General features: G+C 40.7%; 1 protein-coding gene across 2 annotated transcripts in view; it reads left to right on the top strand.

Moving 5' to 3' along the window:
• KANK1 (KN motif and ankyrin repeat domains 1) overlaps positions 1–16134 on the top strand; it is a 203631-nt gene that overhangs the window by 62563 nt on the left and 124934 nt on the right. For both annotated transcript variants that reach the window (XM_047767723.1, XM_047767722.1), the window contains exon 2: positions 8628–8753. The gene's annotated coding sequence lies outside the window, so the exon portion shown is untranslated. The remainder of the gene's footprint in view (positions 1–8627; positions 8754–16134) is intronic.

Genomic DNA, 16134 nt, shown 5'->3' with positions numbered 1-16134 from the left:
GGGGATAAAGGCACACTGGAGATTGGTATGTCATCCTTCACAACACCTGACAGAGCGGCCTCTTGATGGTTACCTCCTCACACATCCTTCCCCTCGCTCAGAGTTCAGCAAGCGTGGGGCCTCCCTGCCACCTTGTTTCCAGATCACATCCAGACATGTTCACTTCCTCCAGAGAGAACTGAAAGAGAAAAGAGAAATGTTGGAGTGTATAGAGCTTTCCATCTTGGTTTAAAGGGCAGAACTGAGCCAAGTGATAACCCCATCAGAGAGGAAATCAATTTCTCATCTGATCATGAAAGAAAACTGCATTAGACTTTTGCTTTCTTTGCTTTAATTAGAAATAGTCTTCCTATTGTATGTATCTAGATAGCAAGTAAGGAAGTTGCTGTGGATGACTGAATGCTCCTTACTCCATAGGCAGTCTCTCATGTGTGACTTTTTTTTTTGTCTTTTGTTAAGCAATGGAGTATAAAATTTTACATATATTAGCAATACAGTTTACATGGATAGCAGTCAGATATTTCATTTCTGATTGGTTAATTCGAAAAGAGAAAAGCTTTTTTTCTTGAACCTTCTATACTATATTACTTTTAATATACATATCTAGTTTACTATATCAAAGTTAAGAGTATATCTTACTGTTGATTTAAAAAAAATACAGGAGTTCCCGTCGTGGCGCAGTGGTTAACGAATCCGACTAGGAACCATGAGGTTGCGGGTTCTGTCCTTGCCCTTGCTCAGTGGGTTAACAATCCGGCGTTGCCATGACCTGTGGTGTAGGTTGCAGACGTGGCTCGGATCCCGCGTTGCTGTGGCTCTGGCGTAGGCCGGTGGCTACAGCTCCGATTCAACCCCTAGCCTGGGAACCTCCATATGCCACGGGAGCGGCCCAAGAAATAGCAAAAAAAAAAAAAAAAGACAAAAAATAAAAAAAATACAAACATAAGGGTTTCCTAGTGGTGCAGCAGGTTAAGAATCTGGCATTGTCACTACAGTGGCCTGGATCACTGCTGTGGCTTGGGTTTGGACCCCTGGCCCAGGAACTTCCACATGCTGAGGGTGTGGCCAAAAAAATACATACATGGATGTATAAATAGCTAGATTTATAAATTGTCAAAACATCATGCAAGTTCTTAAGGGAAGAATCATGGATGACAATTGAAAATAATATGCCCCTATTTTAGGACTATTCTTTACCATTTCAAGAAATTGTACTTAGATGTTATTGGGAGCAATTATTCCAGACCCTACCAGTTCTGCAGAAAACTGATAATATTCTGACAACTGTTTTTCTCCCACCTATATATAATATTAATCTTTAACATTTATTTGAAATGTAGATCCATTTCAAATAAAAAAATTCTATCTTTAAGATATCAAGCCTAGGAATTCCCATTGTGGCTCAGCAGAAACGAATCTGACTAGCATCCATGAGGACACAAGTTCCATCCCTGGCCTTGCTCAGTGGGTTGAGGATCCAGCGTTGCTGTGAGCTGTGGTGTAGGTCGCAGGCTCAGCTCGGATCCTGCATTGCTGTGGCTATGGTGTAGGTCAGCAGCTACAGCTCTCATTCGACCCATAGCCTAGGAACTTCGTATGCCTTGGATGCAGCCCTAAAAAGTCAAAAAAAAAAAAAAAAAAAAAAAAACAACAAGCCTAGATTGGAGTGGGCACACTCCTAGATTGGAGAGCAGAGCACACTCGTAACTCTCACAGTTTTACTATTATAACTTGATTTAATGTCCACAGCTGAAAACAGGAGGAGAAATTGACTGTATACAGGCTTAAATATATTTGAGGGACTGGGATGCACACACAGCATGTGGAAGTTTCTGGGCCAGGGGTCGAACCCGTGACAAAGCAGTGACTTGAGCCGGAATCTTAACCCACTATGCCACAAGAGAATTCTGAATATATTCAAGTAGAGTGTTCAACCTGCAAGCCTAGAAAAATGGGTTTCAGTGAGGCAGAGTTTGGCAGGGGAGGCACAGTGAAATGGAGGGCTGAGAGATCTAGCCATTGTGGAGGTGTTTCCAGGTGAGGGCCTGGACTGTGCTATCCCCCCTTCCCCCTAGACCCCTACCCTGGTCTGCTTCCCTCTGGTCTCAGTGCTCACCCCGTGCACCCCATTGTTAGCTTGGTAACATGGTAACAGGGAAAGAATGGTATTCAGTTGGGGATCTTTGGCTACAAGGAATAAAACCAACTAAAAGAGCATTTTACCAGGATACTGAAGTACTTCAAAGAATCCAGGATCCTCAGAGAAAACCTAGAATCAGACACAGGAAAGCACATGGAATTTGAGGGACTCTGTGTTGGCCCAACTGCTCTCACCTTTCTGCCGCAGATCAGCGCTGTCTGCAGTGCTGTTCACAGGTCCACCTACATCCAGAGCCCAGCTGGCAGTTCCTCAGCCCCCATTTCTAAGCCCGAGGGGAGAAGTCTTGCCCAGCATGGGTCTGATGTCTTTAAGGGGGCCGCTGAGCTGTGGCTGGTGAAGTGTGTGTGCATTGGGAAGCAGCATGGGAGGCCCACCTCTGACCCGTGTCTGGATCAGAAAATTCCAAAGAAGGGAGTAGTTTGCATAGAGGGGACAAAAGCATTCCCCCACACACATACCATTAACATGTTGCTGTGGGTTTATTCATTAACCCTTCACAGAGAAAGTAATCATCTTTGGCTCCAAGAAAGTCTGGATGTTGGACCTGAAAAACCTTGGGCCAGACTCTGAATTAGGGTTATGCAATGTGGTAAATTTTCCATAGTGGCTCCATCCTATGAGACCTCATGACTGTCAGCTGTAGATGCCTCTGGAGACGCACATCTCTGTTAGTGCAGACCCTTTAACCAGCAGTGGTGATGAGTGAGGCTGGATGTTCTTGGTGAAATGCCAGCGTAATGCAAAAGCCTTGTGAATCTCTGCTCTAAAAGCATTCTTTATTCTGAATAGCATTCTGATCTCCTGATGGAAGCCAATGAAGTTAAACTAATAATGTCAGGAAAATATATAGGTTATTAGTTATTAACCCTTCTTCCTTCATTAGCTCACTCAGTTGTTCATTTGAATTGAGAATGACTTGGAGTTCCCATCATGGCACAGTGGTTAACGAATCTGACTAGGAACCATGAGGTTGCGGGTTCGGTCCCTGCCCTTGCTCAGTGGGTTAAGGATCCGGCATTGCCATGACCTGTGGTATAGGTTGCAGACACGGCTCGGATCCCGCGTTGCTGTGGCTCTGGCGTAGGCCAGCGGCCACAGCTCCGATTAGATCCCTAGCCTGGGAACCTCCATATGCCGCGGGAGTGGCCCTAGAAAAGGCAAAAAGACAAAAAAAAAAAAAGAGAGAGAATGACTCTTAGTCCACAAACTCAGGAGTATAAGAAATACTGCATTTTCCTAAATTGCTTTAGATTTGACCCTAAGCTTCTACTCCCCTGGGGTGGCAGGAAAGGTAACCTCGGTTAGGCTTTGGTCTCTTTCCCTCATTACCCTCCCAGGGTTGTGCCAAAATTCCAGACTGTTACTGCATGTCATGAGGTCAGGAAAGCATCCTGGTTCATCTGTTCACACTGGTCCCTGCTGAGAGCCATGTTTGAGGCTGGGGAGGGTGCTTTGTCTCAGCTGGGAGACCAGGCTCAGCATCTGGCCATTCTCCTGAGGCTCTGGCATATCTGAGGGTGCTGCCAGGGACAAGGGTGGTGGTGGTGATGGTATTTCTTTCTTCTCAAACCCTTTTCTCTTTAGGGAAGTCCACCCACAGCCTCCCTGAAGCAGAGAAACCAGAGCGCTCTCCCCATGTAAGTGAGGAAAGTTCAGAGAGAAAACCCTTGAGGAAGCGTCATGCCCCAGAAGCAATAACTTTCCCTGTGCTGGCTGCAGCAGGTGGTGAGGTGGGCTCTGTCCTCTGCAGTCATCCAGTGGCAGGTGCCTGTGGTCAGAGCCCCACTGTAAGACATCACCTGCTCTTCCTGATGGCAGCTGATTTGTGGGAGGTTCTACCAGCTCCAGACTGGCAGGGGTTTGAAGCATTTGTTGTTTGGCTGTTTCCACAGCCAGTTTGTAAATCTGTCCACTCCAGAAGAGTAGCCTTCAAATTCCTAAGCACTTCTGTAAATCTTTGTTGAATTTATAAAAGTATGGGGAAAGATTCCATTTTCCCTTTTCTGGCCATGGATAATTTAGTTCTATTAATATTCCTGCAGAGATACTTATCTAACCTGGCTCACACAAGGCGCGTTTGCCCTTGGAATTCTCAGTGACTAGACTGATTGTGAGTGCATCCAATTTCAGTGATCAGCTGCTTTCCTTTTGCCATTATTTTAGATGCTGCCTTGGCCACAGCGCAACTCATGCATTAAAAGATAAAAACATTTTGGAGGAATGTATTTAGGATTAAATCAAGGGGAATGCTTGCTATAGAAGATGGCAATGCGTTCTTAGGCACCCAGCATATTACATAGGGTCTGTGAATGCCTCTTCTTCTGGAATTTCAGAACAGGCTGTACATGAAATATTTATACAGCACAGTGCTGCTTCACCCCTGACAAAAGCGTAGGTCCAGGTGTTATGCTGTTACTACAGACATCACTAACATATAAGCAGTGAAGGACCCTTAAGGATAGTTGGAATGTTAGAAAAGTGTCTCTCATGGGGTTTAGTTTGTAGTGACTGATGAAGTGGCCTTGGTTCCTAAACAGAAATGTTTATCTTGTTGCTAGAATGGCACTTAAGAGTCAAGGCACATCATGGAGGAGGGAGGAGAAATTTAGAAAAATAGATGGTGCAGAAGCTAGTAACCTGGTTTACTGTTGGTAGAGAGGTTGGAGTAGTCCCTGGAATGACTTTTAAGAAAGAAATGTTACTAAAAACACAGCTGAGAATCATTATCTTACCATGTCTTTTCTTTCTTTCTTTCTTTCTTTTTGTCGTTTGGCTATGCCTATGGCATGCAGAAGTTTCCAGGCCAGGGGTCAAACTCAAATTACAGCAGTGGCCTGAGCCATAGCAGTGACAACACTGGATCCTTAACCCGTTCAGCCACAAGAGAAATTCCCAACTCTTTTTTTAGGATCAATGCAGAGCTCATTTGTAACATAAAAATCTAATTATAACTTTACTAGCTATGGGTGCCTATTATGTCTCATCTGTAAAAGAGGAATGATAACACCTGCCTAATGGCCTCATTGTAAGGTACTTTGGTAAGTGCCTTAGTAAGAGCTTACTAAGAGCCTTCGAACTTTTTTTTTTTTTGCTTTTTAAGTTTTTGGTTGCTTTAATAATAATCACTTCCATTCATAACCTTACCTGCATTTTTTTTTTAAATTCTTGACATAGACCAGTGAAGTAGTGGTATTTCCAATTTAGAGATAAAATTAAAAGTTGAAACTGTTTGCCATCATGTCAAAGTTCATACAAAGTATCCTTTAATGAAGAGCCTTCTTGGCTCTAATTGGCTTGAATTGATATTGTTCCTTGTGACTGAAGGTTCCCAGTTAATATACCACCTTCCTGCATTATTTGGGTACCAAGTAAATAATATCCTTTATAGAAAAAGAGTTGCTACAAATTAATAAGAACACTGCAGCAGAAAAAGCAAAATATCTTCAACCTCAGAGATAAGCTAAAAAATGAACTTTAAAAATCTGTAAGATAGGAAAAATTAATACTACCCAGTTTTAGAGGGAGTGTGGAGAAGTATACCACTTAGATACCACTCCGGCCCTACAGAGCATAGACTTGTAGGGCAACTTATGAACAATATCAAATCCATATATTTCTTCATACGTTTGACACCTGACTCTATCCTAGCAAATACGTGTTTGAGACTAACCATGTCAGCATTATCTACATGATCAGAAATTGGAAATAAATGCTTCGGTGCTATTTATTATAATTGATTATTATCCAGCCATTAAAAATAAAGGCATAGAAGACTAATAAGTGACACAGCACTCCCATCAAAATAAATGGCAAAAGCAGGTTACAAATAATGCCTGTGATTCACTTTTAATAAAAATCATATATGCCTACACATTTGTTATGTTTATGAATATGTGCTGCATTCATAACAAAGTGGAAGGAGATTCAAAAAATGCTAATGGTGTTTAAATTTTGTTCTTTATTTATATTTGATTTTTCTAAACTTTCAGTACTACTATGAAGGAAGAAAAACTATTTTTTAAAGTTATCTTTTTGACAATTTAGCATACATCATGTAGGTTACCCAGAGGTAGTAATATGGTATCCAACCTGAGTCTGGACTTTTGCTTTGTTAATCTGATACATTTCAGTGTCTTTTTTCTTTTGCTTTGTTACAGAGTAACTATCATTTACCTAAAGTGGGAGAATATAATTTAAATGTTCAGACTTGATAGCATATAGCTGTTCAATAGTTTTGTAAGGTCTTTTAGAGAACCAAAGCCAGGCACACAAGGGTGGTGTGAGGAGAGAGAGAGAGGAAAGAAACAGGAATAAGAATGAGGTAAGGTGTTTTTATTGGGCTGTTAAGTAAACCTCAGGGTAGAAGATGACCAGCACAAACCCTTTGACTTGATAACTACAATTCTTGATAGGAATTATCTGCTCATCACTGTTTGCCCTTTCAGTTTCTTCTCAGTCAGTCCCCTGCAGTCTGCATCCTGGACCAGCCTTATTCAGAAGTGTCCTTAGGGGTCCACCAGTGACCTCCCTACTAATTGTTGCATCCAGTGACATCTTGTTAGTTCCCAGCTACAGCAGTTGAAGTCACTCATCTTTCTTTGGGCTGATATGCCTCTATACCCTCATGGTTATTTTCCCACCTCTGTAACCACTCTGTTAGTGTCTCCTTCACTGGTTCTTTTTTCTCCATCTCCTTTGAACCTTCTCTTTATTTTCTACTCATTCCCCTTAGGACCTTCACTTAAGTCATGGGACTCCAACTCTTTTCTGTTTTTGAGGCATAGTCTAGCAACCAGCCTTTCCCTAATATGTGTCATCCCTGTTGCTGCTGGAAGTTTGATCATAAAATGTTTTTTGGAATTAGAACATGTTCGCTTTACCACAAAATCTAGACATAGAAATACTTAGAGGTCATCTCCTGTGCACCAGAAGGCCCTGGATTGTCAATGAATGGTCTACTTGCTGATGATGGAATAAGCTCCTTGTGGGAACCTTTGCATAAACAAACAAACAAACAAAACCCTAACTTAACATAATCAGAATAGTCCCTCTCCAGCTGGAGAGCTAAGTTTAATAAACTTGAAACAGTAGCCAATACCATTGAGACACTGTGTGAGGGTTAAATTAACTAGGGGGGGTAGGATCACCCACTCTGTGGATTCATGATTGGCCTTAACAGAGGGGATAAGAAAAGCTGTATATTGCATAAGGAATGAGAGTTGCAAGAGCAGGGTGGAGGAGTATGTGTTCTTTGAGACAGATTAGACTTACCTAAGACAGGAGGTGTTTGTTAGAAGCTAGAGGAAGGTAAGATAAAGTAGAGCTAGATTGTGGAAGAACCTGAGAGTCGGCAAAAGAGGTTGTGTTTGATAGAAGAGAAATGTGTTACCACCATGGATACGGATATAGGAGAATGCTAGATTTGGAAGGCAACTTCAGAGTTGACGTTATCCCTTATGGTAGGATGGGGATGACTAATATTAGTTGTACACGCTGTATGTTAGGCGCAAGATCTTATCATTCTTATTCTTACAGCAACCTTAGAGGCAGATAATATTATTCCCATTTTATAAATGTCAAATGAGATCTGAGGAAATACAATTTGTATGAGTTCTGTAGTGTGCCAGAACCAGGATTCAAGCCCAGGGGCATCTGACTTCAAAGCACAACGAGGATGGAGAGAGAAAACTGAAATCAATTCTGTATTTTACAGTCAAGGAAACTGAAACCAAGGAGACAGGGGACTATGCAAGTTACCCAGGTAACAGGTGAAAGCAATTGCTTTGCAAGACAGAGTGGATAGGAAGTGACCAGTGAGTGGATAGGAAGAGAGGCCAGGGTAGAGAATGCTGTTACAAACAGGTTCAGTGTCAAAGAATTTGGTACTAGTTGGAGGCATGGGAGTGAAAAAAGGTTGAGAGCAGTAGGACATTCAAGGGCAAATGGTGGTGGACTGATCTTGATATTGTTAGTGATGAAGAGGGAGGAGGTGCAAACAGTCCCAAAGTTTTAATCCAGAAGAAGTGCCATTCACAGAGAAAACCCTCAGTGGAGTTAAAGAGGAAGGCCATGTATTTCTTGTGGGCGGGTCTGATTCTGAAATGAAAATGATATCAAAATATAAAAATTGATGGTCTTCATGAGCTGAGCTGTGTACATAATGACGGAGGCATGACAAGCAGTGATGGAAGTGGAGGGGAAGGAAGGGCTGTGAGGAAACTAGTCCTTTTCTTTCAGCTGATGGTGAGATACTCCATATGTTAACCACTAGCTGTTACCAAAGCAGAGAAGACTCATATTTGCATGATATCCTAGGTTCTTTTTTATTCGGGCCTGCCCCTTCCACCCCTTAACCATACTTTGATTTCAAACTGTTTAGCTGTCTCTAATAATTGATTCCCCTCTCCTGCTGGAAAGGAGTATTGCCCCATCACATTTCCCTCATGAGACTCTTTTTTTCTTTCAGAATGATTGTCACTATACTGGATGGACTGCTGAACTATTGAATTACTTCCATCTTTTAACCACACTAGGAAATCATCCAAGGAGTTGAAATATTTATTGCAGTAATTTCTGCCCTTACATACTTGAGGTAAGGTATACTTTTCCCCCCATACAACTATCATGAAGTTATCATGTCTGTCTTCTTTAACTTTGCTTTTTAAGAGACATTAATCTACTCTTTTCCTCTACCTTTGATGCTCTAATAATCCCTTCAGAGTGCTCTTAATCTGAAAATATATGAGTGCAGGAAAGACTCTTAGGTCATGAAATATGAGCAAGCTGTTTGACTCTTGAAGAATAAAGGGGAAAATGCATTACTCTTCAGATTAAATCAATAAAAGTACCCCATTTCCTTAAACACTATATGCACAGACTGGATTATAGTAGAGAAACTTAATAGGTTGAAAGGAGTATTTATTATTAAAGCTACTTGAAAAAATGAAGATACTTAAATTTTAATATATTGCTGGCTTTATTCAAATACAGAAAATTTAGAAAATTTGAAAGAAAAAATTTGTTATTCCACTTTCAGAGATAACCAGTATTAAAATTTTGCTACATAATTGTAATATTTGTTTTACAGATATTTGTAATGGGGTGTGCGTGTGTCATTTGTGTTAACTTGCTAGATTTTTGCAAACAAGAAACATTTATGATGTGCTTGTTCCTTGCCAGACTCTGTACCAAGCACTTTACATACACTAATTTACTAATTCTCACAGTCCTGTGAGGTTGGTGCTTTTCTTATCCCCATCTGTACATAAGAAAATTGAGGCTCAGAAAAATTAAATATCTCACCCAGGCTCACCAGCTGGTAAACCCACTCAAAACTTGAACCAGTCCCATGCCAAAGCCCATACCAATAAGTTTTTTTTGGCCGCACCCTCGGCATGAGGAAATTCCTGGACCAGGGGTGAACCTGAGCCACAGCAGCAACCTGAGCCACTGCCGTCACAACAACAGATCCTTAACCTGTTGAGCCATGCAGGAACTCCCAGTAGGCTTTTTAACATACATCTTTTCCTTGACAAAGCACTTACTCCTTTTTTCCTGCAGCATCATTTATAATAAATGCGTGGTATTCATTTATATGGGTATACAGTGGTTTCTCTACACTGTCTCTTTATTTTGTTGGGCATTTATCGGTTTTTATTTTAGTTTTAGAAACAACATTGTAATAACATCTTTCGTGCACACCTATGATTATCTCCCTAGGGTGGTTTGCTGCATGTGGCAATGCTGAGTCAGCCACAGTAGTGGAATGTCTCCTTCAAGTTTTTGATGCACTCTGCTAATTGCCTTCTCAAAAGGTTGTGCCAGTTGATATTCCCACTAGCAATATATAGAAATGCCTGATGACCTTAAGCCTTCAATGTTAGGAATTGGCAAATGGATACTTTTTTTGGTCTTTTTAAAAGATTCCAGGTGTCCTTTATCAGGTCCATCTTCTTGCCTCTAATCCTTAGAGCTACAGCCTCTGACCGGTTTCTCTCTCTCCACTGTAGACATCACTTTGTCACTAAAGGAATTGCAGGACAGTGGGTAAGAGCATGGGCTCTTGAGCTAGATGCCTGTGTTCAATTATGGCAATGCTGCTCTGCCTCAGTTTCCCCATCATTAAAATGGAAATAACAATAAAGCCTTTCCTGTAGATGGTGCTAGGTGATAGTTGATGTAACGTATTTTAGAACAAATGCATGATGTGCTTAATAATTATTGGCTACTTCTATTGTCTTCCAGAAGTCCATGCTCATATAATTAAAAAACCTTAGGTTATATGCAGTTGAGCCTTGAACAACATGGGTTTGAACTGCACCAGTCCACTTATACACAGATTGTTTTCAATAGTAAATAGTACATTTCTACACCACCTGTGGCTGGTTCAATCTGTGGACACAGAACCCTGGATACTGGCCAACTATAGATTTTCAACTGCATAGAAGGTTGGTACCCCTCACTTCCCCAGAGTTCAAGGGTCAACTGTACTTGTAAATTAAATCTGATTAATTCCAAATTAGTAATTCACAGAAGAAACTACTGGTGCTGACATTGTGATCTGACATGTTAACAGCCTGAAGGTCATGAACAACCTTCCCCGCCTCATTTGGTGCTGTGAGGTCAGGATACTGAGGCGAGAGTAGAAACAGGAATAATTAGAATGTTAAAGTATTTTGTAGCCTCACAGAGCACTCTCACACACATTATCTCACTTGATCCTCACAGTAGAGCTGTGAGGGAGGTGGAGCAGATATTATTAACTTCGTTTCATGGAGGAGGAAATTCGCTTGGAATGAAGTGACTTGTTCCCTGAAAGTAGTGGACCTGGTCAGTGGAGAGCTGTGTAGTCTAGACCGTCTGAGTACAAATCCTTGCTCTTGATGCTTCATGACATAATGATAGGCACAGGTATAGATACCCAGGTGTGGAAAGGAAGGTACAGGTAGGAGCGAAGAGGGTTGCTGTCCGGGAGAAGGCAGCAGAGTTGGGATAAGAACTTGGACATATTGACAAGAAGGCAGGGACCCAGTGGGGAGGTGGCTAGAAGGGAAGAGGGAGTGAGATCAGAAAGAGAGGGGCAACTGAAGGGTCCAGGACTGTAGAACCCATAGGGCTGGCTGAGGAGATGGAGAGAGGGTGCTCCATCTTTGCATCGAGGGGAGAGGAGGAAAGGAAGCTAAGGGTAACATTAGGAAAGGGAAATCCCTATGTTGCCTGTGGAATGAGAAGAAATCACACTCTACAATAATCATCTTGTTTCCAAATACCACAGTGGCTGCCAGGCTGTGCTCTAGTCCTTGGTTACCCTTGCTCAGAAGTTAAGGCCGTAGTGATAACATGTATACACACTTGTTGGTGGTGTCAGGTGTGTTAATCGGCAGAGAAACAAGAAGCGCTAGTTCAGTTTTTGGTTCTAGAAACCTTTGTTAAGGACTGTGCTCACCATCAAATCAGGTAGGTGAAGTAGGGAGATTTGATGGTTTCTTAATGTGTGAAATGAGGAGTTAGATTAGATAGATGTCTCCCAAGTAGTCACTTTCTATCAAGCCATTTTCTTTTTTTCTTCTTCTTCTTTTTTTTTTTTTTTTTTGGCTTTAGGACCACACCTACGGCATATGGAGGTTCCCAGGCTAGGGGTCGAATCGGAGCTGTAGCTACCAGTGCATGCCACAGCCACAGCAACGCTGGATCCAAGTTGCATCTGCTTCCTACACCACAGCTCCCAGCAACACTGGATCCTTAACCCACTGAGCAAGGCCGGGGATTGAACCTGTGTCCTCCTGGATGCTAGTCAGATTCATTAACCACTGAGACATGATGGGAACTCCTACCAAACTGTTCTTTTTCAAATCCAGTTTACGCTGATCTCCTATCTATGACCGCCTTTACACATCACTGCTAATATTCTTCCGGAGGTTTTCCTATGTTTATATGCTTAAATAAGATTTTTAAATATAATCTAGTTTTTTCAGTTGATACATTGTAAACTTCTCCCTGTGTGTCATTGCTGCATAATGATTAAAGGTAGATAGTGAGTCTAGTTTAGCAATGTATGTACTTAACAAATCTCCCTCTAGACCTGTATGTCCATGCATATCCTCTTAACTATTATTTTGGGGCTATTCTTAATTATTCTTAATATAAAAATCAGAAAGAGGTTTTCGGTCTGTATTACTTGAAAAACAACCAATTTACAATCCCACTGACAGTATGCAAATGTTTTCTTTTCCCACACTCTTGACATTAGAGCATAGAATTAAAAAAAGCTGTTCAGTTTTATGCACAAATGAACATTTATCATATGTTTATAAGCCATTCGTTTATCTTCCTTTGTGAATATTCTGTTCATATTCTTTCCCCATTTCTCCAAAGGGACGTTTGCTTTTGTTACTGATTTGCAAGAGTGTTTTTGCTATAAACTATCTTGTGTTATAAAAATATTATAGATACTTATGTCCTTTTCCTTTGAATTTTGTAGAGTATTTTTAAAAGTAAGTATTTAATTTTAGGTGGTCGAATCTTTATTCTGTTGTTCCACATGGACTAACTAGGAAGCAGGAATGCCTTGGTATTATTTCCCCCAAAGTCTCTTCTTCACATAGCAGAGTGATCTCTTTGAAGTATAATCACAAGTTGGCACACCCTTGCCTAAGCCAGTCATGGCATCTTCCTTACCACGGCATGCAAGGCCCAGCACAGTCAGGCTTTGCCTACTCCCCAACCTCACCTCTGTTCCACAGAACACTATGTTCCAGCCTCACTGGCTACCTTTCAATTCATGGAACGTGTCAACCTCTTTCCTGCTCCCAGGATTCTGCAGGTGCTTGTTCCTTTGCTTGGAACATGTGCTTGCTCACACACATGCACACATATGCTCATATGCCCTTCTTATGACTGGACTCCTTATTCAGAGAGCCAGTTCCCTAGAGAGAGCTCTGAGCGAGCTGCTTGTGTCCACCTGGCTTCCTTCTTCACTAGCTGTGTGTCCTTGGGCAAGTTACTTCACTTCTTCTTCACCTGTAACATGGAAACCAACATTGTAACAATACCTAATTCGGGTTGTTGAGAGGATTGAGTGGGTTAGTTCATGCATAGTTCTTGGAGCGCTATCCTATTCACAGAGTACATGTGAGTGGTGAGCTGTTATCATGGTCCTCACCCTTCAGCTTCACCTTAAATTTCATCTCAGAGTGCCTTCCTGTCCAACATTGGTTTTTTCCCTCTATTAGTGTCTATCTCATAATCCTAGGGTTTTTTTCCCCTTTGAGCATGTATGAATATGCAATTATTTTTAATTTTTTTTTTCCTGTTTCCTTCTCTACCTTGTAGGGACAGGGATTATGCCTGTGTGGTCTATAGCTAGGTCACTAACACTTCGCGCAGTGTTTGTAGAATGAATAGCAACATCTCTAACAAGATTGCATAGAAATCTACCTTTATTTTCTTATGGTAGTTTTATAGCTTTGTTTCACATTTTAGAATACTTCATCTGTATGAAACATAGTTGCAAGTATGATTTGAGATATGAATGAAAATTTTTTTCCCAAATGAGTAGTCAGTTACACTTTTTGTAATTCTTTTAAAGAGAGCTCCAACCCAAATTACAGTCCCTTAGGGACTCCGCGGTTGTTTTGGTTTCTTTTGCTTGTTGTTCTCTCCTTGGGTAGTTCTTTTGCAAAACGTAAATGCAGAAACTGTTCACTGATTGAGCCACATTCCTCATGATGGTGCTGGTGCAGTACCGGGGAAGATGTTCCTGGGATCACCTACCACAGCTGGCTGAGCTTCCAGGAGGAAGGAAGACATGATGAGTTTTGTTTCTTTGCTTGGAACATGGGCTTGTTCACACACATGTGTGTGTGTGTGTATGCATGAACACACATACATACATGTGGGGCAATTCAGGGACTTGTTCTATTTACTCAATAGCTAATGTTAGGAAACCTGCTAGAAATTTTGTCAACGATGCTTTAGATATTGTGTTTGCCTTTACGGGTGGGGGGAACTATTGAAATCTGAAAACTTCAACTTTTCAATGACTAAATTACTTTTCCATAACTCCCTCTTGCATTTAATGAGGGCTGAAAATGCTTTTGTATAACATGTATTCTGATATTTGGTTTGGGAAAATTAATCATCATTCTTCTCCATATTTTAGCTTTTAAATTAATTACAAAAATAATACATCCGTTTTCACATATTCATGTCATGAAACATGTATACAGAAAAGATTGACTCTTGCATCCCACTCTTCTGATCCTATACCTTAAAATAACCACCATTGACTTTATTGTATATCCTTTCAGATTTCTTTATGTTTAATAATTATATTAGACTTTTTTGCCCCACCCCCCCAACACACTCAAATATTTGAATGCTTTTTCCGAATGGTGTTTTAAACTCACTTGCTTATACCCATCAGTGGGCTTTAAAGAACACTTGAAGCCTTTGTTTTCTGGCTGGCAGCATCTTAGAGAAGTTACTCGTTGATATTTTCCCAGGACTTTGAACATCAAGCCCTGCTTAGTTTGTGGGAATCACTTGATGTAATCTTCCAGAGGGCAGGGGCTTGGGCATATTCAGGAATAATGATTTCCATCTCACTACAGAAGAAAGAATGGGAACTTATAAGGGAAGCATCAGAGTAGGAAAGGAGAAAATCCTTCCAAGTTCATGAGGGTGAACATTTTAGTGAAGTGTTTCACTGGGTTATATATAACAAGTAGTTTGATTTCCAGGGAAACAGGATGGTAGATGGGGTACCATCAGGTTACAGAATTTTTTGCAACTTTCTCTCTGTCTCCTGTCATTCTCTTTTGCCTCTTTTTTTGGGGGGGGGGTCCATGAGAATAGAAGATAAATTTGAAATGTGGGGTGGACTAAGGTGCAAAGCAGAGTGACTCACCAGGTTCTGTCCTTCACACTGGCATTCGAGAGCATGCCGTTCACTGCCCCAGGTTCTGATCTATGGCACTGCAATCCAGAGAACTGTAAGGGTTTCTGAAAGCGATGGGGGCTCTGGACTTACGCAGAATTGCACCCATCGGGGTTTTTCTGCAGTGCCCACCTTATTACACTAGAGAGGCAAGTTTCATTGCTTAAGGGGACAATTTATGGCAATGGGCTTATCTCCTTGTTTTAGCTCTTTATGTTTTTCTGCCTCTTAATAAAATGTGAAGTCACAAAGCAATTAAATCGTAGTGTAGTTTTCTGGCAGGAGTTGGAGAAAGGCTAACCAGGGGGAAAGGCTAAAATGATTGACAGAGGCTGACTGGAGATTTACATTGAGAATAACTCGTTCTTCAAAACTTTCTTCATTTTCTTGTGGGAATTATTGGGGTAAATCATACACCAGGAGGATGGATGATTAAAAATGTAGGAGTTATGATTTCTTTTTGACTTTGTAAGTCTCTAAATCCTCCACCCTAAGATAGAGTTCTCATTTCAAGAACTCTTGATGAAATGATAGGAACTAGCCCTGCCAAGGATTCAAGAGAAGCAGAATCACTTTAAAATCTTAAATTGTTAATAAGCTTGGAATTGTGTATATTTTATAAAAGATCTTAAGATTCAGTGAAATGAAGTAGAGCATTAAGTCAAATCTACAAGTGTAGATATTTTTGAATATTCAAATATATTGAATGGGATTTTAACTTTTAGTTTCTAGAATTTTAAAAATGCCATTAGCAATGTTAATATTGACATTTAAAATGAGGAAAATTTTGAAAGAAGTGAACATAAAAATCTGGAGAATTAGGATTCCCTGTCACTCTTATTCCAGCCTCCTCTAACATATAAAAGAAATTCTTTTGATTTAGCAACTTTGTATTGATGATGATCTGCTTATTCCAATCAAGAGAATTAACAAATAAAGATATAAAGTTCTTCATATCACTCTTTCTTGTTATAGAAACAGTTTAATTTTAAGAGTTTTGGAAAGCTGCCTTTAATTTGAGGTTCTCTTGTTTCCC

Source organism: Phacochoerus africanus, chromosome 2, assembly GCF_016906955.1.
Source record: "Phacochoerus africanus isolate WHEZ1 chromosome 2, ROS_Pafr_v1, whole genome shotgun sequence".
Classification (NCBI taxonomy): Eukaryota; Metazoa; Chordata; class Mammalia; order Artiodactyla; family Suidae; genus Phacochoerus; species Phacochoerus africanus.
Note: the sequence above shows the minus strand (reverse complement) of the source record. Positions and strands in the feature narration are given on the sequence as shown.